We start from the raw sequence: 27,914 nt of genomic DNA, 5'->3' as shown, positions 1-27,914 counted from the left end.
ACCGCCCCATTACCTTCCAAGCTTTCCTGCTTTTCTTCACGGAAACCTGATTTTGTTAAGTGCGTGCTTCTTCGCACAAGAACAAGCTCAGTATCTGGTGGCAGGGCAATACTACTTGTCTCTCTTGCTTTGATCTAAGAGAAGGCATGGCAGAGCCCACGATAAAAAACGTATTGGCGTTGGGAAATTCTTGAACGCAGATAGTGTGGATCGTAGCCGCGTTACATAAATAAGAAGCAGGTTGCGTGCAAGCCAGCGTCATCTCGGTGCATTCTGTTGTTGAATATCATATAAAGATGTTTCAAAACTATGCATCAGATTGAAACCCTGTGCGCTCAGGTGTCGCTAAGCTGGCAGTATTCACGCACTGCTGCTGCGCAGTTATAGAACTCACTCCTTCAAAGCCACTGCAGTTAACGTTTGGATATGCGTAACTTGTGAAAGTTACTCTCGCGTATATTGCCATATGTACTACTATGTCAGCGTATGCAGTGCACACTTTTACGTAGGCAGTGTGTTTGGTTCAAGCCAGGAATTTATGTTGCTATTAAGCAGAAAGCCACATCAGATGTGAAAACCGATCATTGGCGTCCAGCGGCTTCGGTGACGAGTGATGCAAGAATCATCATCATTTCATGACGCCACCATATGGCATCAACAAAAACTCACAAATCGTGGCAGTTTCTGACTTCAATTTGACGCCATAGTGACTTCATATCATCAATGAAAGTTCCGCTGATCACGGATGCAATGCGAAGTTTCTTGAGGGGCAGAATTGTTTTTTTTTTTTTGCAGCGTGGCGGAACAGTACAAGTGCGCTTGCCGGTAAGAAAAATACGATGAATCGGGCCGCCTTGGTTGAATGTACAAGAAACCTTGGAAGTTTTTGTTGTCACCTTGGCAAGAGGAATCTACGTTGGCCACTTATGTGACCCCCTAAATTACCATGCATGTGAAGAATTTCTTTGCATATTGTATTACCGCGTTGATTGTCAAAGCACCTGTGGCCGAATAGTCCAATGAGCGGAAGTCTTTGTTAGGGCTCATCTATCTATCTATCTATCTATCTATCTATCTATCTATCTATCTATCTATCTATCTATCTATCTATCTATCTGTCCATCCTTCCATCTGTCTGTCTGTCTGCCTGTCTGGCTAAACACAGAGATTGTTTTAATAAATGTTCGCAGTTCCTAAAAAGTAGCAAAAAACAGTTAGTTCATCACTGCCCTGATAATAAACTTTTCAGTTATAGCAAACGTTTTCGCATGGCTTGCGACATCGATCACGACAAGAATTATGTGAAGTAAATTGTCTCTTTAATATGTAGAGCCGTGCTAGAATGAAATGGGAAGCTGCAGCGCTTTCGGCGAAGAGCGAATCGCCGCTTTGTGATTTGCAAAAAGTGCGCGCTGGTCATTCGAGCAGAAAGACGAGTTCTTGCGTACTTCACTGGCGAAACCAAGAATTTGGTGTCACTTCCCAACTCTTGCCTAACACCACTACACTCCAGCACCAACACTTCCTTTACCGCTTCATGGACGTCCACAATGAGGGAGCTTCGCTTGAATATCTCGGACTCATGGCGCACCTAAATAAGGTAACGATTGTGAAACCAACACCAAGGCGGTGGCACTCATAAACAATGACATAACTATGCTATCCTACTAGTTGCGCTTATTAAAACTTCGGCTTCGGTTTCTCCAAAGAACTTAGTAGACTTGAAATACTCCACAGTAATTACAAGACGCGGCTTGTTTTCCCTAACTCTAAAAGTGGCAATGGGCTTTTCGCAGGAATGACTTCGTTTAATGTTTCTTACCTGATTGCTTCTGGCCTCTAGAAAGTTAATGAAGTTTATTTATAGATTTTTAGTTATATCTCTAGACGTTTCAACTTATATACTACAAAAAAAAGTTGTTCTGAACGCAGCAAGAAAATATTCCGCCCCTCACAGTTTTACAGCGAATGGTGTTGTCAGATCACCACGGTAGCCGCAGTGGAGTAATTGTCCACCACCACTGCCATTTTCCGTATTTGGTCTCGTAGGAAATGACTAAAAATCAAATGCGAGAAACATTTTAGGAATGGCGACAACTCTTACGGGCTATAACAACAAAGCATAACAACCTTTAACTGTGGGTAAAGCTGCACGCCTTTACCCAAACTTTTCAAGGTCAAGCAATGTCTTCAAGATAAGAGACAGACAACTTCCCTGGTACGCGTTACTTTTTGCTTTCACCCAATACTTACACAGCCATTCTTGAGCCGTGGCTTTGGAGCCAGTTCAGGGGGTTGGACCATTATATCTATTACAGAGAAAGATGTTATGAGATCACATCAAGAGCTGACTGCTAGCACAGATTTTCCTGCTACCGGCATCGCTGTTGCCAGTGTCCATAACGAATCTTGCGCAAATTGAGTGAAATTGAACTAAGAAATAAAGTATTTAGAAACTGACTGAACTTTATTTTCCGGGTCTCTTTGTGGCAGTTCATTGCTCTACCGCAGAGCGTAGCTGGTGCATGAAACTCTTTTGAAAAAAAAAATCCTCTACAATGGTCATGTAAAGCAAGCAAACGTATTCACAGTTACTATTGCGTCATAATATATTCTACAACAAGCAGGCACCACACAATGCGCAGTGCGCAATGAGTGGATCGTTTATTGCTTTCGACATACTGGAGAAGGTGCAGCCATTATTTTATTTTGGTCCTAAGCCACACTCCAAAGAAAGCATGCATCATGTCCCACAGATGAGTGACCGGTTCTACGCTTCTCCGCAGACTGATGAATAATGACTTAGTAAATGCTTGCCCACTTCATGAAAGTTATGATGATTTGTAGAATAGTGGGAACCTTACAAGCTTACTCACATAACTTACCGCAAAAGAGTCTACAATGGGCTTTCGCATTGCCGCTTTTTCCATCTTTCGCTGTCACTAAGCTCGGCTTTACGCGCTGGCCTGTCGGGTTGGAGCATTAAGGCTCCATGCCTCCATTATTTGGATATTTTTGAACGATATGAATGCCTTTCACCCACGATGCAAAAGAAGTTTAAGCGAAACAGTTTCTTTGAAAACTTCCTTCACTTTGAATTGATGTTCTAAAGTTTCTCTGCACGACAATATTATAAAAAAACTTGTTCAGTTTCTTTCTCTGTAAAATCATCGGCAACACCGAAGCCGCGTTATAAACAAGCGCCAGGCTTAATTGCAAACGCTACGTCCGAGACTGAGACATTTACTCCATTTATCGGTGTGCCTAGTAGCAACTTCTTCGGGAGAAATTTTATGCGGTATTCACACTCGAGCCACGCTCCTGCCTATAACGGCACAGCTTTGCTTCGTCAGTGGCCGCGGCAGTTACACCGTCTATTGGCGTATCTGCGACTACAGGTGGGAACAGCACAGACACTCGTCTGTTGTCAAGCGCTGACCTTGAGCAGCTTCACAACGACAGCACTAATCAATAATCACGCACATCGAGCAGATTGGTCGTTTGCCAAAACGACATGTGAAACACTCCTTTTTTGTGCACCTACTAAGACATTTCCTCAAATTCTGATGAACGTTACAACGAATACTCAGAAGCCATCTGAAAACCTCCCTCGGTAAGACCGCAACCTGCCACAAAACCTTCTGTTCTCGCATACCTGAGACAGCTTACTTAAAAAGAACGTTTTGCGTTCCTCATCTCTACTAGTAACATACCTTCTGAGTGGATCGGCATGAACCTAACATTGCTATATCAAACATCACTGCACTACCAACTCGTCCAACGCTCTGTTCTTCTAATCGATATCGACAAAGCCGAACCGCTGGTACATTTACAAATGTCCTACTTAGTGCAGGGAAAAAAGGCGTAATTACGCAAGAAAGTACACCTGATTATAATTTTTAAAACTACTGTCACTACAAGCCTTCACCTGGTATGAAACTTATGGCACACTCGACACCGTAGTCAATAAATTTCCCTTCCTTAACGGTACACTCGAGTGCGACATAAGGTGATCATATAGACAGAAGGGCTGCCTCCAGCAGCGATTCTTAGAAAGCGCTCACTATGCCTATGTTTACAAACGAATGAATTACCGAACGTGTAAGCGTTATTGGCTTAAATTTATATTACCAGAAATATCGCCTTATCAAGACTATCACATGCGCATGAACAACCTGTTCCGAACTTGTGGACATCAAACAGCAGTGAAGGGAAAGAAATGCGCTCAACACTCATGCGGGCTATCCACGGTATGGCCTCCGCCAAGGAGGAAAGCGGAGTATTCCCGTCGTCTGTAATGGGATCCCATCAAGGACGATGGGCTACACCGGTGCCTAATAGGTGACATCACGATTAGACTTCCGCAGGGATGCGTGCAAAGCTATTTCGGAAAAGAGTTGGCTCCACCAAGACGACTCTGCGCTGAAGCACTTGCGCGCAATGGCGTTTTTTCGCCTCTTTTCTCGTAACCTCGTCTCTCGTGTCGGCGCCATCGCATCAACCTTCTACAAGCTCCTACATGACGGGGAGGCCAGATTGCGGCATTCGCTTGCTCCGCCTAAATCAGGCCGCCATGCATATTTCGTCCGCAAGACATCAGACTAGGCGGTAATGTGCCATCGCCTGGAAGCGAGGCAAACAAAGTTTAGTTGCGGCACGTGCATGAATATTTCCGCCTATGCCTCGTGACGGTATGTGGGAGCTATCATCCAGTATACTGACTTTAACCTAAATGTGCTTGTCCGCTGACCATCATTCATTGCTATGTATGTATGTATGTATGTATGTATGTATGTATGTATGTATGTATGTATGTATGTATGTATGTATGTATGTATGTATGTATGTATGTATGTATGTATGTATGTATGTATGTATGTATGCATGTATGTATGTAGGTATGTATGTATGTATGTATGTATGTGTGTATATGTATGTATGTTGGTATGTATGTATGTATGAACAAGGACAACCACTTTGATACATAGATAGATAGATAGATAGATAGATAGATAGATAGATAGATAGATAGATAGATAGATAGATAGATAGATAGATAGATAGGTTCATTGTTGCTTAAGTTCAGAAAAAGATACTGTGCTGCTGTATCGTAATACCAAAACAACTCTTGAAAACTTGAGAGTAAAGAGAAACACACTCACCGAATGTTCAATTTAAGAACCTTCCAGCCGCCTTCAGTAGCACACTTGTGATATTTCGTACTGCCACCATGATGAATTATTGATGACGAGCAGGGACGTGTAATGAAATGCATGTCTACCTTGCTGAAACAGTCGAAGCTAGACAAAAAGAACAAAACCTTCAATAAATTCATACGCTTTTAGTGCATAAATATATGAAACGAAAGATCCACGTGAATTACTTACGCCATCAAACAATACTCAGCTCAATTTGTTTCTTAGGGGTGTCGACAATACGCCGCCAGGTGTTTAACACCATGGCCATGGAGGAATAGCTGCCTAAATATTACGGACTACCCGGGGGCAACGACCCGGCTTCAGGGTCAGCTGTAGCGTGACCGCTACAACCAGGTAAGTAATGTGAGCACGCAGAATAACTGAGACACAGAAAGTGCCGCAGTGAAGGCGCATAAAAGCTCTTTTTTATGACTACTACGGGTCAGCGATTCCGTGCAACCATTAATGAGAGCGCATTACAAATTCACTTTGGTGCGAGGTGAGCACGCCTGTTGACACTCTGTGGTCTTTTTATTTCGTTCTGGTAGGCATGCGGCATGGATCGCTGTAGCTAAACGTATACTTCTTTCTCAATGTGACATCGCGATGCCGAGAATTCAGCTTTTGTTCTAGTTTTCTTTATTTCCTATAAAATTCTCTTGTTGTTTTTACTATACCTCGCTGATTTGGTGTATTGATTTTCTACTCACAAGCTCCGGTAATACTGTTTTTTTTTGCAGCCACACAAGAACCATTGCGCTTTTTACTACACTGAAGCATGCATATGCCTCGAAATATTTTAAATAGCTTAAAATTTTCATATGTACAGATACGTTAAGCTCAACACTGAATGCGTCGGTGATGATGATCGCGAAAGCTCACAGTAGCAGATTGATTATATCTTTGATGAAGTTGACACGTACGACTCGTCATGTATGTAATTTTGTTTGCATGGTTATTGCAGGATCTTGGGACTCAATGTGAGAAATGTGAGAGTGAACTCTTAAGAAAAAATGACCTATGCATCAGTTCATCAGTCAGCCAACAATAAATTAGCTGTAAAATGTACAAAAATAGGTAATGAAAATTAGAGAAATCTAAGTTAAATAAAGGTAGTTCAAGACAGAAATCTGAAAATTACGGGGAGGTAAGAAATTATTTTACAAACAAATTTTAAGAAGTCTACAAAATAAGTGAATGTACATGTTTAAATAAAAAATAGCATGTTGCACAGCACTGGACATGAAAGTGTTGTCGGAATTCTAGCAAAAGTTGTTCGTACTTTAGGTGAAGAGAGATTACGAGTAATGGATAACTTTGAAATATTAGCGTTTAATTGGGCGACATCAGTGAAGTAAGAATATATAATTGCTGACATTTGAGGCGGAGAGATCATCAATATTGGATTTCTGTGACAATCAAAGTGTCGGTGTGGCTGATTGCCGAATGTGCAAGTTTCATGGTTGTTTGTGAATGATATTCATTTCACCTGTCAAGCGTGGTCTCCCGCTGGCTTGCGATGGAAGTGGAGCCCTACGCACGACTACCGGACACTGGAGAGACCCCTGGCGTTGCTTCGACGAAGCGCTACAGCTCCGATAGTGGCACTGACAGCGATGACAGCGTACACTACTAAGTCAGCAGTAAAAAATAGGGGGCGTCTCTTTTTCCTGCCGCTTCTCACAAGCCCTTAGGGGCTTGTGAGGAGGGGCTGGAGATAGAGGCAATTTCTGAACACGTTACCAAATTTAAGTGAGTCCACCATGCGATCTTCGTGAAATTTCGAGGTACTAACCATCCTCTTCATGTCAGTTTTCGCTAGTGACAACATGCGGCGCCTCAACCGCCAAGTCATGACTGTACAAATAGAGGCGCTGGTTCCAAACGAAGTAAAAGAAGTCAGAGTGAATAGCTGTAAGAACTTCCTGACTTATGACATCAGTCATGTGACTGCATCAGACATATTGCGTGAAATATGGAACTTATTGGGATGCAAGTCTGCTCTCATATACGGCTGGGCAAAGGAGTGAGTACTGGGGTAATATATGAGGTTGATGAAGCCACTTTCAACTCTGACCTATTAGTATTGATCAACCCACTTTCAGAAGATACCATTATTGCAAGTGTAGGTTGTATAGTAGAAGTTATTAGACCGAATTGTAATGTAAACGTGAAGCAAGAAAAATCCGCAGGTCGCGGGATCGAACCCCGGCTGTGGCGGCTGCATTTCCGATGGAGGTGGAAATGTTGCAGGCCCGTGGGTTTGTATTTAAGTGCACGTTAAAGAACACCAGGACAGACGTAGCAGATGGATTGATGGATACATGGACACGTAAAGCGGGTATGTGCCACAGAGTATATGATGTAAATGTTGTCACTCTCATCACAAGTAAAAGTGGGCCACTTCCGACACACGTTTTGCTCTTTTGTACCAAAACTGCTTCAGTGCTCGCAGTGTATGAAGTTAGGTCACGTAAGTTGTGTGTGTGCACGAACTTAAACAACTGTTCCCAATGCGCTGGGCACCACAACATCAACACATGTCAGGCCACAACACAGAAGTGTTCAAATATCAATGGGCCACACGATGGCTGTTCGAAAGACAGGCCTTTTCTTCTAAGGGAGCTGCCGCGTGCAAAGCTGCATTTAGCGGCGAGATAGCGACGATAACGAAGAACGCGGATTTTCTCGAGAGGCGCAGCGCAGCAGAGTGAAGAAGACGACAATCTTAGCGGCCTTCTCTCAGACCGTCTCTACAAGTCCCACTGTCTGTGTTTTTAAATAAACCCCCTGTCATTTATAACCCGCGACACTGGTGGAGGAGCTGGGTACTACCACCTCATGATCAGCACCCCTGTGAGAAGCCCCGAGTCCAGCCCTACGAGACAGCCACGCGTGGAGACGCCTGTGAACCGCTCAAGCCGTCGCCTTCATGGTCTTGAACGGGAATTTGGCCTTTAAAAGGGAGCAACACTTCCGACAACCACCCCTACTCAAGAAATGGCAAGGAGTCCTGCACAGGTGACGGTCCAGAATATGCACATTCCTGAACCATTTCATGGCCGGCCGAACAAAGATGCGCAAGACTGGCTTAAGCAGTTCGAACGGGTAGCTAAATCGAACTACTGGAGTCTCGATGGGAAGCTCTTCCACGTATACTTCGCCCTTGAAGACGGCGCGAAGACGTGGTTTATAAACCGGGAGGCAACATTGACGACATGGGAGGAGTTTTGTCGTCGGTTTCTTGAAACCTTCGGTAACGCGGACCGACGCGAAAACGCACAACGCCTTCTTGAAGGACCCACCCAACAGCTGCATGAAAGCGTCGCCATGTTTGCTGAGGATATGGTGCGCTTGTGCCACCGCGCGGATCCCAACATGCCCGAGGCTCGAAAGCTAACCCATCTCATGAGGGGCGTCAAAGAGCAGCTATTTGTCGGTCTTGTGCGCAATCCGCCGACAACAGTGGACGAGTTCACCAGGGAGGTCACCGCCATAGAGCGTGCGCTACAGCAACGGTACCGACAGTCTGATCACACGGCCACCGGCGCAGCTGCAGGCGCCGCCGCACTTACTGCAAACGACGAGTTTGCTCTACGCCACTTGATTAGACAGATTGTGCGTGAGAAGATCGCGAAGGAGAACGCAAAATACACATTGCAGTCACAGGCACCCCCGCAGCAGGAGTCCACGGTAGCCTCGGTCGCTGAAGTCGTTCGCCATGAACTTCGACAAGCGTTTGCCTCTCCTCAGCAATATTCCGCTCCACCGCACCGTCCAAAGTCCTGTACCTATGCAGACGCTGTGCGTCGTCCATTGGCTCCAGAAGTATCGTTCCAGCCGAACAGATACAGCTATGCAGACGCTATTCGTCAACCCACGCCCATGGCAGCGCCGCAGTACCTCGAACCGTATCCTGTGGCAGCCTGGGCTCAGCAGGATTCTGTCAGGCGACCCTATATGCGGAAGACCGACATATGGCGCACTGTGGATCGTCGACCACTCTGCTACAACTGTGGAGAGCCAGGGCACATTTGCCGTTTTTGCCCACATCGCCGAGCTGAATACCGCGGTAGTGCACCTACAGCTACGCGCCCACAGTTAGACGAAAGCCGTGCCCCCATCGACGACGACCAGGCTGGCAGGCGGGAAGGCTCTTCTGCCTTCTGAACGCGGTCACCATCACCGGCTCGCTTTGTTTCACCAAGCCGCCGTAGTTTTGCTGACGCCGTCAGAGGTCGGTCTCCCAGCCCACGGCGGGGAAACTGAAAGCAGCGACATTTGGGGGGAAGGTTGCAAGCCGTCGAATTGCCGAAAAACCCCCACTGCTGCCGAAACACGTGAGGGACGACGATGAAGACTTCGCCAAAAAAACTGTGACTGCCGACCTCGCTGTGACGACTGACGGCGTTGAAGTAACGGCCTTAGTCGATACGGGTGCAGACTTCTCCATAATGAGTGAACGATTGGCAGACGAACTCAAGAAAGTCAGGATGGAATGGACGGGCCCTTATATCCGAAGTGCTGGAGGCCAGATAATGACTCCCACGGGAAAATGTACAGCAAGACTCACTATCAAGAATGTGGCTTTTGTAGCCACATTTCTGATCCTACCGGAGTGCTGCAAACCTATGATTCTCGGAATGGACTTCTTGAGAGAGTAAGGTGCTGTGGTCAACATACGCGACGGTGTGATCACATTCACCGCTGACAAGTCTGTGACCACTGATCCAGACCAAGAACCCAGGGTGTTACGTGTGGTCGACGATGACGTCTGCGTGCCACCACTGTCATGTAGTGTTTTTTCCGTGTGTTGTGCCGTGCACTGTAATGAAGACGCCATAGTCGAACGCATCACTGACCTTCTTTTTCACCAAGGCATCGCCATCGCTCGCGGTATCGTCAGCTTAGTGGATGGGCGCGCAGACGTGCTTTTGACCAACTTCACGAATGAGCGCCGGCACATCGGTAAAGGCACGGCTGTGGCGTACTTCGAAAAGCTAGACTACTCTCACGACTGTCTTCTAACCCAAGGGGAAGCCACAGCTCAATCACCTCCACATACACCACCAGTTGATATCGGTCCGAGTCTAACACCGACTGAAAGATGCCGTCTTATGGAGCTGCTCGACCAGTTCAAGGACTGCTTCTCATCGACATCACGAGTGGGTCGAACGCCTCTGACTAAACGTTGTATAATTGCAGATGACACAGCAAGACCAATCCGACAGAACCCATATCGCGTCGCTCAGAAAGAACGTGAGGTAATCCAGCAGCAAGTCAAGAAGATGCTAGAGGATGACGTTATTCAACCATCAAAGAGTCCTTGGGCATCGCCAGTGGTACTCGTGAAAAAGAAAGACGGCAGCTTGCGTTTCTGCATCGATTATTGTAAGCTGAACCATGTTACAAAAAAAGACGTTTATCCATTACCACGGATCGATGACTCTTTGGACAGGCTACGGCATGCGCGCTACTTCTCGTCAATGGACCTTAAAAGTGGATACTGGCAAATAGAAGTAGATGAGCTCGACCGAGAAAAGACCGCCTTCGTGACGCCAGACGGGCTTTATGAATTCAAAGTCCTCCCTTTCGGTCTATGCTCAGCCCCAGCCACGTTTCAGAGACTAATGGATACCATTCTGTCCGGCCTGAAATGGAAAACATGCCTTGTGTACCTCGACGACGTAATCGTTTTTTCGGCCACGTTTGAAGAGCATCTAAAGCGGCTTCTGTCAGTCCTTCAAGCCATACGGTCCGCTGGACTCACACTCAACCCGGAAAAATGCCACTTCGGCTTCGAAGAACTCCAGTTCTTGGGACATGTGATCAGTCGCGAAGGTGTGAAGCCTGACCCAGATAAAACAGCAGCCGTCGCAAAGTTCGCAAGGCCTGTTGATAAGAAAGCGGTCAGGCGTTTTCTGGGTCTCTGCGCCTACTACCGGCGATTTATAGCAGGCTTTGCACACATCGCTTCTCCACTCACCCGCCTTACAAGGGAAGACATCGCAATTGTATGGGGTGAAGAGCAAGAAGCTTCATTCAACGAGCTGCGACAGCCATTGATACAGATGCCAGCAATGTGGGCCTAGGTGCTGTTCTTGTCCATTGCCAAGATGGTGTGAGAGAGAGTGGTTGCCTACGCTAGCAGAACGTTGACAAGCGCCGAGTCCAACTACTCAACAACAAAGAAGGAGTGTCTGGCCGTCGTTTGGGCAGTTGCGAAGTTCCGCCCGTACTTATATGGCCGCGCTTTCCAAGTCGTAAGCGACCATCACTGTCTTTGTTGGTTGACCAACATGAAAGACCCATCTGGACGTTTAGCTCGATGGAGCTTACGGCTCCAAGAGTACGACATGGCCGTAGTTTACAAGTCCGGAAGGCAACACTTAGACGCCGACTGCTTGTCAAGGTCACCGATTGAATCACCGGCTATAGAGGGTGATGATTTCCCAGGTCTTTTAGGAGTTGTTGACGCAGCTATCATTTCTCGGCAACAACAAGATGATCGGGAGCACAACTCGCTTATAGAATTCTTGAACGGACGAGCCGCCAATGCACCAAGAGTGTTTTCGAAGAACTCATCGTCATTCTGTTTACGGGACGGAATTCTGTACAAAAAGAACTTTTCATCAACAGGTAGAAGCTATCTGCTGGTAGTTCCTGGAGCTCTCCGCAGCGAAATTTTACAAGCCTTCCATGACGAAGCCACTGCATGCCACCTCGGTTTCACAAGAACACTGACACGCATCAAAGAAAAATATTACTGGCCAAGAATTGCAGAAGAGGTTAAACATTACGTCCAAACACGCATTGACTGTCAGCGGCGCAAGGTACCACCTGTCAAACCCGCTGGGCTATTACATCCTGTGCCCGTGCCAGAAACCCCGTTTTCTCATATCGGAATGGATCTGCTGGGCCCATTCCCAACATCGGACAGCGGCAACAAATGGGTTATAGTGGCGACGGACTACCTCACTCGATACGCGGAGACCAAGGCAATCGCGAGTGGCATGCAGCTGAAGCGGCCCAGTTCTTCATTGAGAACATTGTTCTGAGACATGGTGCTCCAGCTGTCGTCATAACAGACAAAGGTACCGCGTTTACAGCCGAGCTTTTGCAAGCTCTGCTTACGCTCAGTGGCACAGCGCATAGGAAGACGACAGCCTACCACCCACAAACGAATGGGCTTACAGAAAGACTTAACAAGACAATCGCTGACATGCTTTGCATGTACGTCGACGTAGAACACAAGAATTGGGACCGAATATTGCCGTACATCACATTCGCGTATAATATGGCACGCCAGGAAACAACAAAAATGACGCCCTTCGCACTAATTCATGGCAGAGAAGTTACGACAATGCTTGACGCCATGCTGCCTTACGATTGCAATGATTCAGAGACAGACGCCGCAGAGTTCACTGAGCGCGCCGAAGAAGCAAGGCAGCTTGTCCGCGTCAGAATAGTGAACCAGCAGCAACTTGACGCCCAACGGTACAACCTTCGCCATCGATTCGTCATTTATCAACCAGGAGATAGAGTCTGGGTTTGGTTTCCTGTAGGACGAAGAGGCCTCTCAGAGAAACTTCTACGCCGATACGTCGGACCCTACAAGGTTCTGCGTCGTCTTAGCGACGTGACGTACGAAGTCATGCCCGACGCATCCTCCTGTTCGAAACGTCGCCAGCATCTGGCTGAGACAGTGCATGTGGTCCGCATGAAACTTTACCCCTCTCAGTGATGTAAACACTCGATGGCCGCATCTCTACCTGTTGAGCGTCAGGACGACGCTCACTCTGGCGGGAGGGTAATGCCGCGTGCATAGCTGCATTTAGCGGCGAGATAGCGACGACAACGAAGAACGCGGATTTGCTCGAGAGGCGCATGCAACAGAGTGAAGAAGACGACAATCTTAGCGGCCTTCTCTGAGAGCGTCTCTACAAGTCCCACTGTCCGTGTTTTAAATAAACCCCCTGTCATTTATAACCCGCGACAATACTAACAAAAAGAGCCAGACATGGCATCTCGCACCGACAAGAAGCTGCAATCATTACTCCTGTTCGTCACCAAAGCCTCCAAAACTTGGCCGCCTCGTGAAGCACGTCCAAAACCACCTCCCCCTTTTCCACTCGAGTCAAGCACAGTCGGTTCTAAGAGCAAAGGCACTACTGCTAGCAGCAGAGCTGACATTTCATCTGTACTACCCTGTCTGAACACAGCTGTCTCAAAGGTCAGTGATGCTTCTACCAGTAGTTTGTATGAGGCTTGGCCTGAACTTCCGAAGATACATGCGTCTGATGAAAGACATCAGACTTCGGCAGTGAGGGGCACTTCATCGGCACCTTGTAACCTGACGGGAAAAGACGGACAAGTTATCGGCATGATCAGCACCTGGTCGATGCTGTATGCATGCTGATGAGAAAGATTCAGTCACCGACAGCTCGAAGCGCGTTGCAACAGCTCGACGCCATTACTGCAGTTGTCGCAAGTCTTCCGAAGCCTGTCGCTTGAGAACGCAAGCGGCACCATAATGGCTTCAACCTCGGCAATAATTTGAGTGCATTGAGTTACGAGTTACGAAATGCAACGGATATGCTGATTTGATTAAGACAAGAGTGTGACTTCTCGCCTGTGATTAGCTCAGAGCTACGGTTATGGCAGTGGCATCTGTGGATTTTCTCTCTTTCTCTCTTTCTAGCTTCTATCCCCCCTATCTCCTACCGAAAGTAGCCTACCGGGCTCAGTCATGGTTAGCGTCCGTGCCTTTCGTTCATCCTTATTTTTTTTTCTCTCTGTGACTACCAAGCTCACAAAGCATCTAAATGCTGTGCTTGACATATGTTGTGCTCATAGAGATGGAAACTGGTTAGGCGTTAATTAGTGTTTTTGTACGCTTTGAAGATGACCTCCGTGTGTTCCCTACTTCCTTGTTTCTACTGATCTTTTGTGCCTGCGCAGAAAGACGAATAACAAAAGAAATATCCGTGCCAGACACGAGGGAAAGACAAGAGGCATCAAGACGAACCGCCCCGAATTGCGCTATTCATTTACTGCTTGATGTCAGCACTCGCTTTCTCATTGAGAACAACACCACTCGGCACTCGGACCGTTTCTCCAGGTCGCTGACCACTGGCGATTGATGGCAGCTCTGAGAGAAATGAAGATACCCGCTACGCTTTGGAGGATTGCATCTATTTCAGTCCTTGTTACCTCTGTAGCTGATTCCAGTCAGTGCACCAGTAGTTGCCGGGGCTGTTACTATGCATGCAATAAGTAGTTACTTTACTCTTAGACGTCCTCGTTGTGATACCTGGACGCAAATTTTCCGTCCTAACGTTATTTCTCAACCATTCCTGCTCAAGCTTTTTGATTGAATTGCGAATTTCACTGCATCGCCTTTTTCACCCCAGGCCCCCCTGTCCCCACTCACGGTTACAATAGATCATAGAGTTTGCAAGAATGCAAGTTTTACCGCGAATACAAACATGTGACTAAAGCACTGGCGTGGCATGCTCCTCATAATGGCATCTTTTTGGTATCCAGGGTTCTTCGAAAGCAATGAAGATGTTGAAGGATTTGTATTGTGACAGACGTAAAGTGAAGATGCCGGAATGCTATGTGAGCCGTAAAGGTGTGAAATAGGTAGGAAGAAACTCAGTGAGCTAATGCAAAAAAGGTACTGAGCTCGATTCGGGAATAATAATTCGTGTTAAGCGTTCCATTATTTGCACTGAGTGATCATTAGGGCTTTTGGGTTAAGGTAAAAAAATCACAGCATATTCACGGAGTAAATTATGATGAGTGGGGCGAAAATTCGAGGGAACTTATCGGTAAATCACAAATCATCCACTGGCCACGTTCGTCCGTCCGTCTGTTCGTTCGCCCATCTGTTCATCCGTCTGTTTGTCTATCCGTACGTCCTTCCGTTCGTCCGCACATCCGTCTGTTTGTCTTTATGCTTGTCCATCTGTTAGTTTGTCCATCTGTATGCCTGTTTGTCCGTTCGTCCGTCCGTCTGCCTGTATGTCCGTCTGTTTCTGTGTCTGTCCATCTGTCCATCCATCTAGTGAAAACTCAAAGTACCACCATCTCAAAACTTTTCATCATATATTCATCACATTCCAGTACCGCCATCCAGCGGACATTCCACGGACTAAAACGAGCGGTTGCTACTGCATACAAGAGACGCACGACCCAACCCTTAAGAAGCTTCGCCCATAAAAACGTAGCTAATAAATAAATTTTGCTCCCTAACTTGCATGAGTAACACTAGGGCTTTACAGGCGGACAGCTAATGCACGAGATCTTTACTACACCAATCATCTACCCAACACCTACCACATTGCTTGGTACCCGGTATCCTGCCTCTGCATTATTTTGCGACAATGTTTCATGGCTGTAAACATTATATCCATCATTACATTTTATATAATCCAATAAAAAGTGTACAGTGAGTACTTCAGAAGGTGTCGAGGCAAGATCGTTGAGTCGGATCCACTGGAATCAAGAGCACCGAAAGAACACAAGCACATGAGATTGACAGTTCGATGAGAACCCGTCTTGTCGCGATGAAACCTGATAAAGTAAACGAAGTTTGTTGACCAAACAAAAAATAAAAGAAATATAAAACGACTGAAAGCCTGTTCACAATCAGAAGACAAAAGGCCTGTTCACAATATTCAGAACAAGGCTTGCGTATGATTGCCTTGTTTACAAAAAAGCACATATATGCTTTTACCTTTAAATATATCACCGTGTGCGCAACGTAACCTTCGGTATTTGGTTTATTGGTGCTTTAAATACAACTTCGTCAAAAACACCATTGTTGTCAATGGATATGTGCAAATCGCTCGTGAACTCAGTTCAGCTAATGTGGCCAGTACGAAACCATTTTTGTACGCAGTTGAGCGCTTTTGACGAGCTATATTGTAGTAACCTTTCAAGATCGAGTAGGTACACCTCACAGCTCTTTCAAGAATAGACATGTGGGGCCGCAGATTGGCCCCGTTTTTTGCCACGACCTATATTTTCTATGGCTGCTCTCTCGAGAGTTCCCTTAGTAGATGACATTGTACAGGAAGTCTTCCCGTTTTTTAACTAGCGCTGTCTGTTGGCATTCAAATCAACAAAATGTGATGTGATGTTTTCCGGCAATGATGTTCGCTATTTGTGAGGGTGTACCTTACCATAATATGCAAGACCTTGCAAGCACATGCAATCTAAAGCAGCAAAGGTTACTATGTCATTACCAAAACTAAGTTAGCTAGCCTACGAGTACGTTGTCCTTTATATGAGGCAAAGATTGGAGTAGGGTATGCAAATGTAAGTTGAAAAGTTGTAAAAAAAAGCAGACACTGTTGTTCGACGAGAAATTATGCGTTATGATGTGCTTGCTTCATAGAGAATACGTGTGCACTCTGTCATCCCTTATGCTTTACAATAACTCTCCTCTGATCGAACCTGGTCACTTTTATTACAACTGTGTTGATCTGAAAAAGAATTGAAATAATTTCGGAGAATCACTATCCTGAGCCTCCAAGAACAGATCTGTAGTAAATAGAATGTATTCCATAAAATGCGGTCAAAACTCTTCATATGGGTGATCAAGAGATGCATTAGTTTCTTCTTCATCACTTGGTCCCACATAAAGGAAACATCCTAAAAAGTAAAAAAAAAAACATTGGGACTCAGAATTGGTAGCCCATGTCGATTCATGTGTTTTTACTGCCCGAGTTTCGGACAAGGCCATTCTGGTAGCAAGAAGTAACTCTTCTTCTATACTTGCCTTAAACCTTACTTCATATAAAAGCGTGGATAATTCCAGTTCTTATGACTTGTTATAACACAGAAGTTAAACCTGTCCGTCCTTGCAGATTTAGTTGAGCAGTCATTTTACATTGCTTCTTCACAATTGCGAAACAATTATTCCTGAAGTAACAAATGCAATGTCACGCAGAGTACTGGAAGCAGCTCGAAACTTTCTGAGCACACCTCAAGCAGAAAGCACGCATAAAATGAGCATGTTTAGACAAGACGAGTGTGAGAAAGCAATTGTCAAAGCTTGACTCTTGAAGCACACTGCTCAGGCCGAAAAGATGCATGGAAGGAACGCTTAAGGACACACAGGACGAGCACGAACATCTGTCACAATTCTTTCGCGTGTAATCAGCGCGCATCCAAGGTAAACACTGCTGTGCAGGGAATTAACTGAGCATTATCCTCTCCTTAGCCACTGCAACCTTCACGCTAACTTCTTGTTGAAGCACGACAGGTAGAAATTACTTGAGTTCCAACATAAGCTTGCACGCAAGTGAGCCAGCACGCTAGACAACTTTAAAGAACATATTGAAACGTTGAGCCCTGTTGGTGTTTGTTCTGTTTTGCTTTCTGTAGGAAATCAAACGTTTAGAGCTGAACTAATGGTGCTTGCACGTGTGACCCATGACGTCATTTTAGGTACAGATTTTTTGCGTGAATGTGGTGCCACTCTATATTGTAGTAGTGGTGGGATTAATTTCGACCCGTGTTGCCCTCTCCATTGACGGAAGATACCGTTGATGACAGCTTGGACGTGTTTTCCGTGTCTGAAGACGTCTACTTGGCCATACATACTGCAATGTTTGTGTGCGTGAACTCTTCACGTTCTTGTGCGGGTTCTTACTACAGTTTACCCTAGCCGAACTTCAGCAACGCGCTTAAGAAAAACGTTATTGTGCCTCGTTGCTTCGTGCTCAACGTTGATAGTTGTGCCGACTATTAGACTGTGAAGGTTTCCGCGCAGCTCATATCGCTGCCTGCAAGACCTTAATAGGCAAGCTTTCAAAAGCAAGGTACTCTTACCCTATGGTCACTTCAACTGTCGGTGAATGTAAAGAAACCCCACGCCAATCGTACCTCTACTATTCTGCCAGCATTGACCGTAGGATCAAATAGTCACTTCCTTCAAACGAACGTTCTCGGATGCAGGAGGTGATCGCAGGCTACGCCTCAGTCTTTCACTTTGCCCAAGACAATACGTCTACCATTACGCCATCATCTTCACGTATGCAACACCGCAGCAATATAGGCCAGGCACCAACAATAAGCCAGAAGCCCTATCGCGTATCGCCTTCCGAAAGGAAAGTCATCGGTGAGCAAGTTGAATACATGCTAAAGAAGGGCGTCATACAAGAATCGTATAGTGCGTGGGCATCTCCTGTCATTCTAGTCAGGAAAAATATAATTCATAGAGATTCTGCGTAAACTATTGCCGCCTAAGTGCCATCACAAAAAGACGTCTACCCTTTGCCATGTATAGATGACGCCAACGACTACCTTGATTTTGCCTCCTATTTTTCTTCTGTTGGCTTGCGTTCTGGGTATTGACAAATTCCTACGCATTCCTCAGAGAAAGAGAAGACGGCTTTCGTAACACCAGACGGTCTTTTTGAGTCTAACGTTATGCCCTTCGGTTTGTGCAATGCTCAAGCCACGTTCAAGAGATTTATGGATACAGTACTCCGTGGACTAAAATGGGAAATTCGCATGTGCTGTTTAGATGACGGGATTATTGACAGAAAGACCTTTCAAGAACATAACCACCGCTTGTCACTTGTTGAATTCTTACGCGAAGCTGGCCTTGTTTTGAACTTAAAGAATTGCCATTTTAGGGAACGTCAAGCCCTCCTATTAGGCTTTTTTGTGGATAAAAAAGGTGTACGATCAGACCCACTGAAGACCGCAGTGGCTCGCAAATTTGAACAACCACGAACAGTGAAGGACCTTCGAAGTTTTCTGGGTCTGTGCACATATTTTCGCCGATTTATTGAAAACTTCGCACTACTTGCCTCTCCACTGACGTCCCTTCTTCATAAAGACAGATTACACTTGTGGGAAGAAAATTGTGAGGCAGCATTTCAACAACTGAAGTTTTAATTGACTTCAGGACCCATCCCGCAGCATTTCAATCCTGACGCATTGATTGAACTTCATACTGATGCTAGTGGGCTAGGTGTTGGTGCTGTGCTGGTGCAACTCTGCAACAGCCGTCAGCACGCCGTAGCATATGCCAGTCGGACACTGAGCAGAGCAGAGAATAACTACACCGTCACCGAGCTCGAGTGCTTAGTAGTTGTTTTCCCCATTCAGAAGTTCCGACTATATCTAGAGTTCCACGAGTTCACAATAGTGACCGATCTTCATTCACAATGCTGGCTTGCGGGACTTTGCGACCTGTCCAGCCGGCTGGCTCGCTGGGAGTTGTGCTTTTAAGAGAACAGCTTTTTTGTGACCTATAAGAGCGGACGATGTCAGACGGATGCCGACTGCTTATTCCGCCTTCCTTCAGTACACACCAATACTGACGACGATTACATTAATGACTATATAGTTTCTGTCTCGTCCGGCTTCTTTGATACCAGCAGCTTCAAGCATGAGCAACAGCGCGACCCTACCCTGAAACCCTTGCTCGAAGCTGCACATAACTCCGCAGACAAGCACTTTAAAATTTCAAATGGCTTGCTGTACAAGAAAAACTATTCAGCCGTCGGCCTCTCGTTGCTTCTAGTGGTGCCGGAAAGCCGGTGCCAGGTCATCCATGGTTCTATGCACGATGACACACCATTCGGTCATCTCGGTTTCACACGTACGCTACATCGACTGCGTGAGAGGTTCTACTGGCCGAAAATGTGCAAGACCACAAAACGATACGTCGCCAGCTGCGCTATATGTCTGCGCCACAAGCAACACAAGCAATCCACCACTGCCCTAGCAGGTTATTTGCAGCCCATTCCTCCACCGACATCGCCTTTTAAAAAGTCGGCAAAGATTTGCTCGGACCTCATCTTAAGACCCCATCCAGCCACTGATATGTTATAGTGTGCGAGATTTTTTAACTTGCTTTACGGAAACGGACGCACTGACATCAGCGACAGCAGCCGGTGTTTCCCCTATTTCTGTTACAACGAGTCATATTGTATGACGTCCCCGCAAACACGGACTGAACCCCGGTCCTTTCAAGATGTTTACGCTCGTTTCTTAAACCCACGCATTAAAAAAAAGGAAAAGAAAACCTTCGGTGTCACAAATGGGCATTCCGGAATCCGGAATGGAGTACCTGGAAGGATTATTTCTACTGTTCTCGCCCCCCCCCCCGTGCAAACACGAGGACCGGGTGCCACCTTGTTGTCTACAGACAGTGTGAAAGTGTACGGTAGCAATAATCCGCGCGCACCCTTCAGATTTGTGGCATGGGGGAGCAGCAGAGCACCTTTCGTTGGTTCGGGGAATGCGACCCTGCTGCAGCGCCTGTCCCGGGTCTGGCCTGACTTTCTGTCAGCCTACGTGGCTCCAGGGCTCATTACTGTGTTCTGCGCGGATATCCACCCACGGCGTTGAATGATGAAGAAGCGCCGGCTGTGGAGAATTTCGCGGGAGACACCAAGCTGCATGGAGACGTTGAGGCTTGGTCTGGACAACGGGTCAGTGGGTACAAGAAACTGGAACAATTGGTTCGGCCGAAACATTTCGGCACAACACTGGAAACTCCGGACGATTTTCATTACAGACGACGCTCTTTTTCGAAGCATTGTTCGCCCGTAATTCACGTGTCTTCGAACAGCTCGCCCATCTCTGTCCCTCTGAGGCTTGAGTTTGTATATAGTTACTTGCTCGGCTTTGCTTGGGAGAGGGTTTTCCACTGGTGCGGGCCGTGGGGGCGGCCGTCGAGGATGACACACACCGACTGACAGAGAAATGTGTCGTGTCAACAGTGGCAATTGGTTAGGTGCCACGGAGGGGCGGAGTCAGGTCCTACGAAAAGGGACTACGAGACAATGCAAGGAGAGTCCGAGATTAGATGCGATGAGCTCGAGATGGTAGAGAGACAAAATGGAAAAGGAAGATAGCGGTATGAAGAGGTACCAATGACAGTCTTTGAGATGATGACTTAGGCAGAGATGATATGAGGAGGAATGAAAGTTAGAGATGGGAAACGAGGAAGCGAGTGATTGCGGGACGTTATGAAAGAAGATTAAGATGGAAATCGCTGAGAGAGACAATGAAGGCGAAGAAGACGATGAAGACTGACAACACGGACCATTCGTGAGACGAACTTATGCACCCTATTCAGACGAGCCTTGCAGGCAGGGAAGTGGCGCGTTGAGACATTGCGTGGTTTTATTCATTGATAACTTTATAATTTGTGTCGTCGTGTGTTTTTATAAGCATACCCTTGTATTGTTGCAGTTACTTTCTTTATGTGCCCGCCCTGTGTCGAACGTCGCGAGTGTCTAAATCATGTTTTATAATTTTGTGTAGTGGTTGATGTACGCGGGTATACGATGTTTGCAGTTAGTAATAAAATAAATGAATCAGTAAGCAGGAACAGGCCGTACCGTCTCTTACTTCTCGGCCCCAGCATGAATCCCTGTATGTGGGAAGTGATTGAGACACATTGCCAAGAGGGAACCGGATAGACAAGGGGTAATGGTCTTCCCTCTTTTTGGTAATCGGTGGCGTAGCGGGGGACGTCTCAAGTGTTGGCTGCGGTGAGATTACTGCTGGGGCAACGGTGCGATATTTCACCCTCGTAATAGGGAAGGAGAGGCAGCAAAATGAACGAACAGGCTACCAAGATGACCGACAGAGACGACCCACTATAAATGAGCGCATTAATGTTAGCGGACATGGTTCCATCGTTTACGGGAGGTGATACGGGTCCGGATGTTGGGGTCTTCTTGAAAATTTCGGAGCAGGTTGGTCGCTTGGGTGGATGGCGGGATAGTGAGCTGGTCTGCATAGCACTATGCAAGATGGTAGGCGTGGCGCACGATTCTGCGTGGTGGGATGATGGCGTCGCTGCGGCTGCAACTTTTTCTGAGTTCAACTATTTGGCCCTCAAAAGGTTCAATACGGAGCCACTTATCTTCAAAAGGAAAAGGTTTTTAAACGCGAGGCAGAAGACAGATTAGGAGGTGAGGTCATTTGCGAGTCGCTTGCGCATGCTCGGGACTGCCACCCTGGCAAGCTCCGATAGTCAGCACCCGGTGAAAGGTTCACTGCGCCGCGAAATTCTAGCCGAACAATTGCTCTCGCAATCTTTATTAGGCCTGAGGGATCCGGTCCACAGATTTGTTCTCTCTTGGGACCCTAAAACGTTTGACGAGGCCATTGCTATAGCGGTCAAGGAGGAATAGAACGAGAAAGTGTCGTGGAGCCATACGTTACCCGTTCGATACTTAGAAGAGAACACAGATATTCATGAGATGCATAGCCGCCTTGACCACCTCGAAAAACTTGTGGAGAGCTTGGCAGTACGCAATAAGGGGAAACAGGATTGGCAGGAATTCCCGAAGCAACTTTCTTATCCCGGCGGGTGCTATAACTGTGGTAGGTTTGGTCACTTTTGGCGAAAATGCTATCGGTACCAGCGACGAAAGTGGAATTCGACGGGTGGCAGTCGCATTCGCAGACAAGGAGATGGTGACAAAATTCGAATCCGAAAACCTAGACGCAACTCCTCCTCATGATGGTTTCGCGCAGAGGTCAATCGCGACCGTAAATATTCGCGAGGAAAGAACCTCCGTAAAAACGGGTCACGGTTCACCATGTCCGGATGTGGTTAATGTAATTTCCGTGATCAAGGAGGATGTTCCGCCATTGAGCGAGTGTGTCTTTGGGGGAAACGCTCGCACGCCGGTGCCACTGGGTAAACAAACGCTGTCGAGGTTGCTGGAGCGGATACAGATGGTTTAGCTGCGGTTTCTACCTCGAAGTTCCCACGAGACAATGAGGCATTACCAGTAGGAGTAGCAGATATGGAGTTGGAAGAGAATGGGTTTTTTGAGGATGCAGTTTTCGGAGTCTTGGTCGACACGGTAGTAGACAGAACGTTAGAGAGAGTAGATGAGATTGAGGAATGCCTAGATCGCAACGGGGTGGTTTTCGTGGGGCCAAAGGGGAACTGCAGCACACTTGATGTACACCGCAGCAAACCCAGGCATGTGCAGTGGTGGTCTTATAAGATAGCTTCGCATATGCCCCAGTTCGCGACTAAGTTGAGTAGGTGGAAGTTTGGACCATCCCACGAGGGTCCGGGACTCGGAGTTGGAGAAGAGGTCTGGATACAGGTAGACGCTGAGCGCTGGGGGATCAGCTAGGGTCATAAGAGTCCGCAATGTTGTATGCCATTTTATGTTCTAAGATTTCTGCAAGGTCATTGTGCTTGTTGCTTTAGTGGAGACCTTGTTTCGAAGTTCACGTTTTTTATTTGGTTTTGCTTTGGCTTGTAGACTTGTTTTATTTTGTTGATTGCGTTTTGAAATGAGGCAGGTAGTTTGCTCGGTTATTGTGGTGTTGTGTTGTTTGCGGCATCTGTTGTTGATCAGTGATTGAGTGGTACCACCTGGGATCGATTAAGACCTAATGATGGGGGAAGAACATATAGTCAGTGAATGTGAGGTTACCGAGATCTCGCCACTTGTCGGAAAGGAAGGTGCAAAAGGGGGTGTTTTAATAAACGAGAAAGTTTAGAAAGACAGGATATGCGACTGGCATCTGTGCCCCAAGTTAGGTAGATTATGCGTGGTGGTAGGTCGAGATACATCAATATACGCTACAACAGGTGGTGAGATGTGACAGGTAAAGACAACAGACAAGCCTAGGCGTTTTCTCTACACAATAGTGTCGTGCCTCGATAGGAGGCGGGGAGGGCCGGCTTGTGGGAAGATATGAAGCAGCCCCGGTATCGACAAGGCGAGGTAAAAGTTCAAATTGAAATGGATTCATGGCGTCTCCCCGCACGGAAGTGCCGCACCTCGTTAGGGGGCAGGGAGCGTCGTGATCGGTATTGATGTACAACACCCAATGTCACAGTTGCATGGGACAGCATATACGCTACTTTCTTAGCCCATCCGAACAAGCAATTCACATTGAAGGTCTCTTTCCTTGACCGACAGGTGCAGCAGAGGCCGGGCAGGAGATGGTACGCGAGGGTAATTCAGTGTTGCTGCCTGTATGACCTATGTTCTTCCGCCATCCCGCTTTTCGTTTGGTTTGAGATGTTCGATAAGATCTTATAATTTTGTGCATATGTGGAATGAACGCGTATTGAAATGTGTGTTTCCTCTGTTTGGTTGTGCCGAGAGTTGACAGTGCAAGTGAAGTGCTCGCATGGTATTGAACCTTCCGCACACATGACTGAACGCTGCGTGCCAAACAATCTGAAAAGCAGCTGTGACCAGTGTGCGTTTTATCCTCGCGTCATCCACGAGTTTCTGCTGCGATTCTGAAGGTTTCAAATGTGTTGTGCGTGGTAGAAACACGGAATCAAACTGCTTCGTGGTGAGTGATGATTCAGCGACAATCCCAGATTGGTTCCTCTCAGCGACGCGCTGCCGCCAGGGCTGAATCACAAGTGTGCTGTGTTCGCATGCCCTATTCCTAAGACTACCGTAATGTCTCAATTTCGCTGCGCAAACCGAAGGCGCTATGCGCCCGCATTTCTTGTGTTTGAATTTCCCCGCTGGGAAAATTCTTCTGCAAGGTGAAGGAATTGTGACGTCCTCGCAAACACGGAGAGAACCCCGGTCCTTTGAAGATGTTTCCGCTCGTTTCTTGAACCCACGCATTAAAAAACAAAAACAAAACCTTCGATGTAAAGAATGGGCATTCCGGAGTGGAGTACCTGGAAGAATTATTTCTACTGTTCTCGCGGGCCCCACCGTGCAAACACGTGGATCGGGCGGCGCCTTGATGTCTACAGACGGTGTGATAGTGTACGGTGGCAATAATCCGTGCGCATCCTTCAGATTTGAGGCATGAGGGAGCAGCAGAGCACCTTTTGTTGGTTCGGGGAATGCGACCCTGCTGCAGCGCCTGCGCCGGGTCTGGCCTGACTTTCTGTCAGCCTCTGTTGCCCCAGGGCTCATCACTGCGTTCTGCGCGAATGGCCACCCGTGGCGTTGAATGATGACAAAGCGGTGGCTGCGGAGAATTTCGCGGGAGACACCAAGCTGAATGGAGACGTTGAGGCTTGGTCTGGACAACGGGTCATCGGGTACCAGAAACCGGGGCAATTGGTTCGGCCGAAAACATTTCGGCACAACACTGGAAACTGCGGACTATGGTCATCACAGACGACGCTCTTTGTCGGAGTATTGAGACCATTGTTCGCCCGTAATTCACGTGTCTTCGGGCAGCTCGCCCATCTCTCTCTCTCTCTGAGGCTTGAATTTGTACATAGTTACTTGCTCGGCTTTGCTTGGGAGAAGGGTTTCCACTGGCGCGGGCCGCGGGGACGGCCGTCGAATATGACACACACCGACCGACAGAGAAATGTGTCGTGTCAACAGTGGCAATTGGTTAGGTGCCACGGATGGGCGGAGTCCGGTCTTACGAAAAGGGACTACGAGACCATGCGATGAGCTCGAGATGCTAGAGAGATGGAATGGTAAAGGAAGATAACGGTGTGAAGAGATAGCAAAGACAGTCGATGAGATGATGTCTTAGGCATAGATGATATGACGAGGAATGAAAGTTAGAGATGGGAAACGAGGAAGCGAGTGATTGCGGTACGTTATGAAAGAAGATTAAGATTGAAATCGCTGAGAGAGACAACGAAGGCGACGAAGACGATGAAGACTGGCAACACAGACCATTCGTGAGACAAACTTTACGCACTCTATTTTGACGAGCCTTGCAGGCAGGGAAGCGGCGCGTTGAGACATTGCGTGGTTTTATTCATTGATAACTTCATCATTTGTGTGGTAGTGTGTTTTTTGTATGCATACCCTTGTATTGTTGCAGTTACTTTCTTTATATGCCCGCCCTGTGTCGAACGTCGCGGGTGTCTATATCATGTGTTATAATTTTGTGTAGTCGTTGATGTACGTGGGTATACGATGTTTGCAGTTAGTGATAAATTAAATGAATCAGTGAACAGGAACAGGTCGTAGCGTCTCTTACTTTCCGACCCCAGCACAAATCCCTGTTCGTGGGAAGTGATTGAGACACATAGCCAAGAGGAAACCGGATAGACAAGAGGTTGAGTGGTCTTCCCTCTCTTTGGCAATCGGTGGCGTAGCGGGGGACGTCTCACTGCGTCACGGTGCTCCACGAGTTATCATCAGTGACCGAGGATGGCAATTTGTCGCCGATGTGGTTGAAAAAATTTTGCGGCTCTGTGGCTCCTCTTTTCGCCACTCCACCCCCTACAATCCGCGAACTAACGGTCTTCCTTAGAGAATGGATCGAACTCTGACGAATATGCTATCGATGTACGTTGATGCTGACCACAGGAACAGGGACGCCGTCTTACCGTTTGTTACTTACGCATGTAACACTGCCAAGCACGAAGTTACTGGACAATCGCCATTTTCCCTGCTCTACGGTCGAAACCCACGGAGTTTTCTGGACACTCTCTTACCTTTTTCGCATCAGAAAGATCTGTCCATCACTCAGACATATTGTCGTGTTGAAGAAGCACGTAAACCAGGGTGCCTTCGAACATTGTCTTCTCAAGATCACAGCAAGCGTTGCTACGATGCCAAGCATATTCCCGTAGAGTTTTCTCCTGGCGACTACGTTTGGCTGTGGACTCCTGCTTGTAGAAGAGTAGTAGAGCGGCGCTTCGACTGTGTGGTTGGGTGAATCGGACTAGGCTTGTCTTAGAAGTACGCTGCTCTTTTCCAGCGTTGTTTCACCTCATCTGCAAATAAACACAATGTCTCGTAAGAATATGTACGTGCCAAAATACGCACTTTTAACGTGCCCTGCGGAGGCGCGCACACAGCAACGTGCGAGGTGGTGCGGCACGATGACCTTGAGAGCGGGCGCACCCAAAGTGCTTCCGTCGCTCCATCTAGCTACTCATCACGAAAACGCGCTTAAGTTGATGAGCTCAGAAGACAGCCAGCAATATGTGGTATATTTAAATGGTGCGCCGCTTACGTATCGGACAAGGGTCGCTCTGCGACATTTAGTGAGCTCACGGAGAAAGGAAAGGTAAAGAGAGGCCCTGTCGTCACTCGTTGTGAAGCCGCGATGAAGTCGGAAGTCGGCCATATTGACTGGGCGAATTCTCCTCTCGTGTTTACATATAAATGCGAAGCAGAAGGCGCGACTCCTTCTCTGTCTCAAAACCCACGTGAACTGCGCTCCGCGTGCGCCGGTGCTATCCGAAACCAACGGAACAGATTTCAACACGCTGTCCTGCCGCGATACGGTTGACGAAATCTGTGCGTATGGCTGTTGTACTATTGCACTGCCGGCGTTTTCGATAAACATGGCAAGTTGCACGTTAAGCTCTTTTTATTTGATGTGTTTTTTCTGAAAATAAACATGATATTTTGGACATTGCCGCGCGACAAACCAGGCACCAAAATGTGAAAAGCTTCCTTCAGATCACTCTTTCCCCCTTTTGCGCTTCTCTTTAGCCTTTATGAAATTTTCAGTCAGGCTGTGGGCTAGACACAACGGAAAAAAGGGCTTCCCTGCAATAAATCCGGAGGTCCATAATTGTACCAGTAAATCGGCATCGGTGGAGCTTGTGTGCATGGCAGCCCGTTGAGTTTGCGCTGGCCTCTTTGTTTTCGCCCCTCTTTTGTCCGACGCGCACTGGTTCCTACGGATATTCCAGAGGCCATGTATTGACTAAGACGGAAGCAGCGAAGACCACCTGAAAGTTAGTGGGAACCCGTCTCCAGTGTGATTCACGCGCACTAGTAGCTACGGTGA

The sequence above is a fragment of the Rhipicephalus microplus genome, chromosome 1 (assembly GCF_043290135.1).
Source record: "Rhipicephalus microplus isolate Deutch F79 chromosome 1, USDA_Rmic, whole genome shotgun sequence".
Taxonomy (NCBI): Eukaryota; Metazoa; Arthropoda; class Arachnida; order Ixodida; family Ixodidae; genus Rhipicephalus; species Rhipicephalus microplus.
This window is presented reverse-complemented; position numbering follows the sequence as displayed.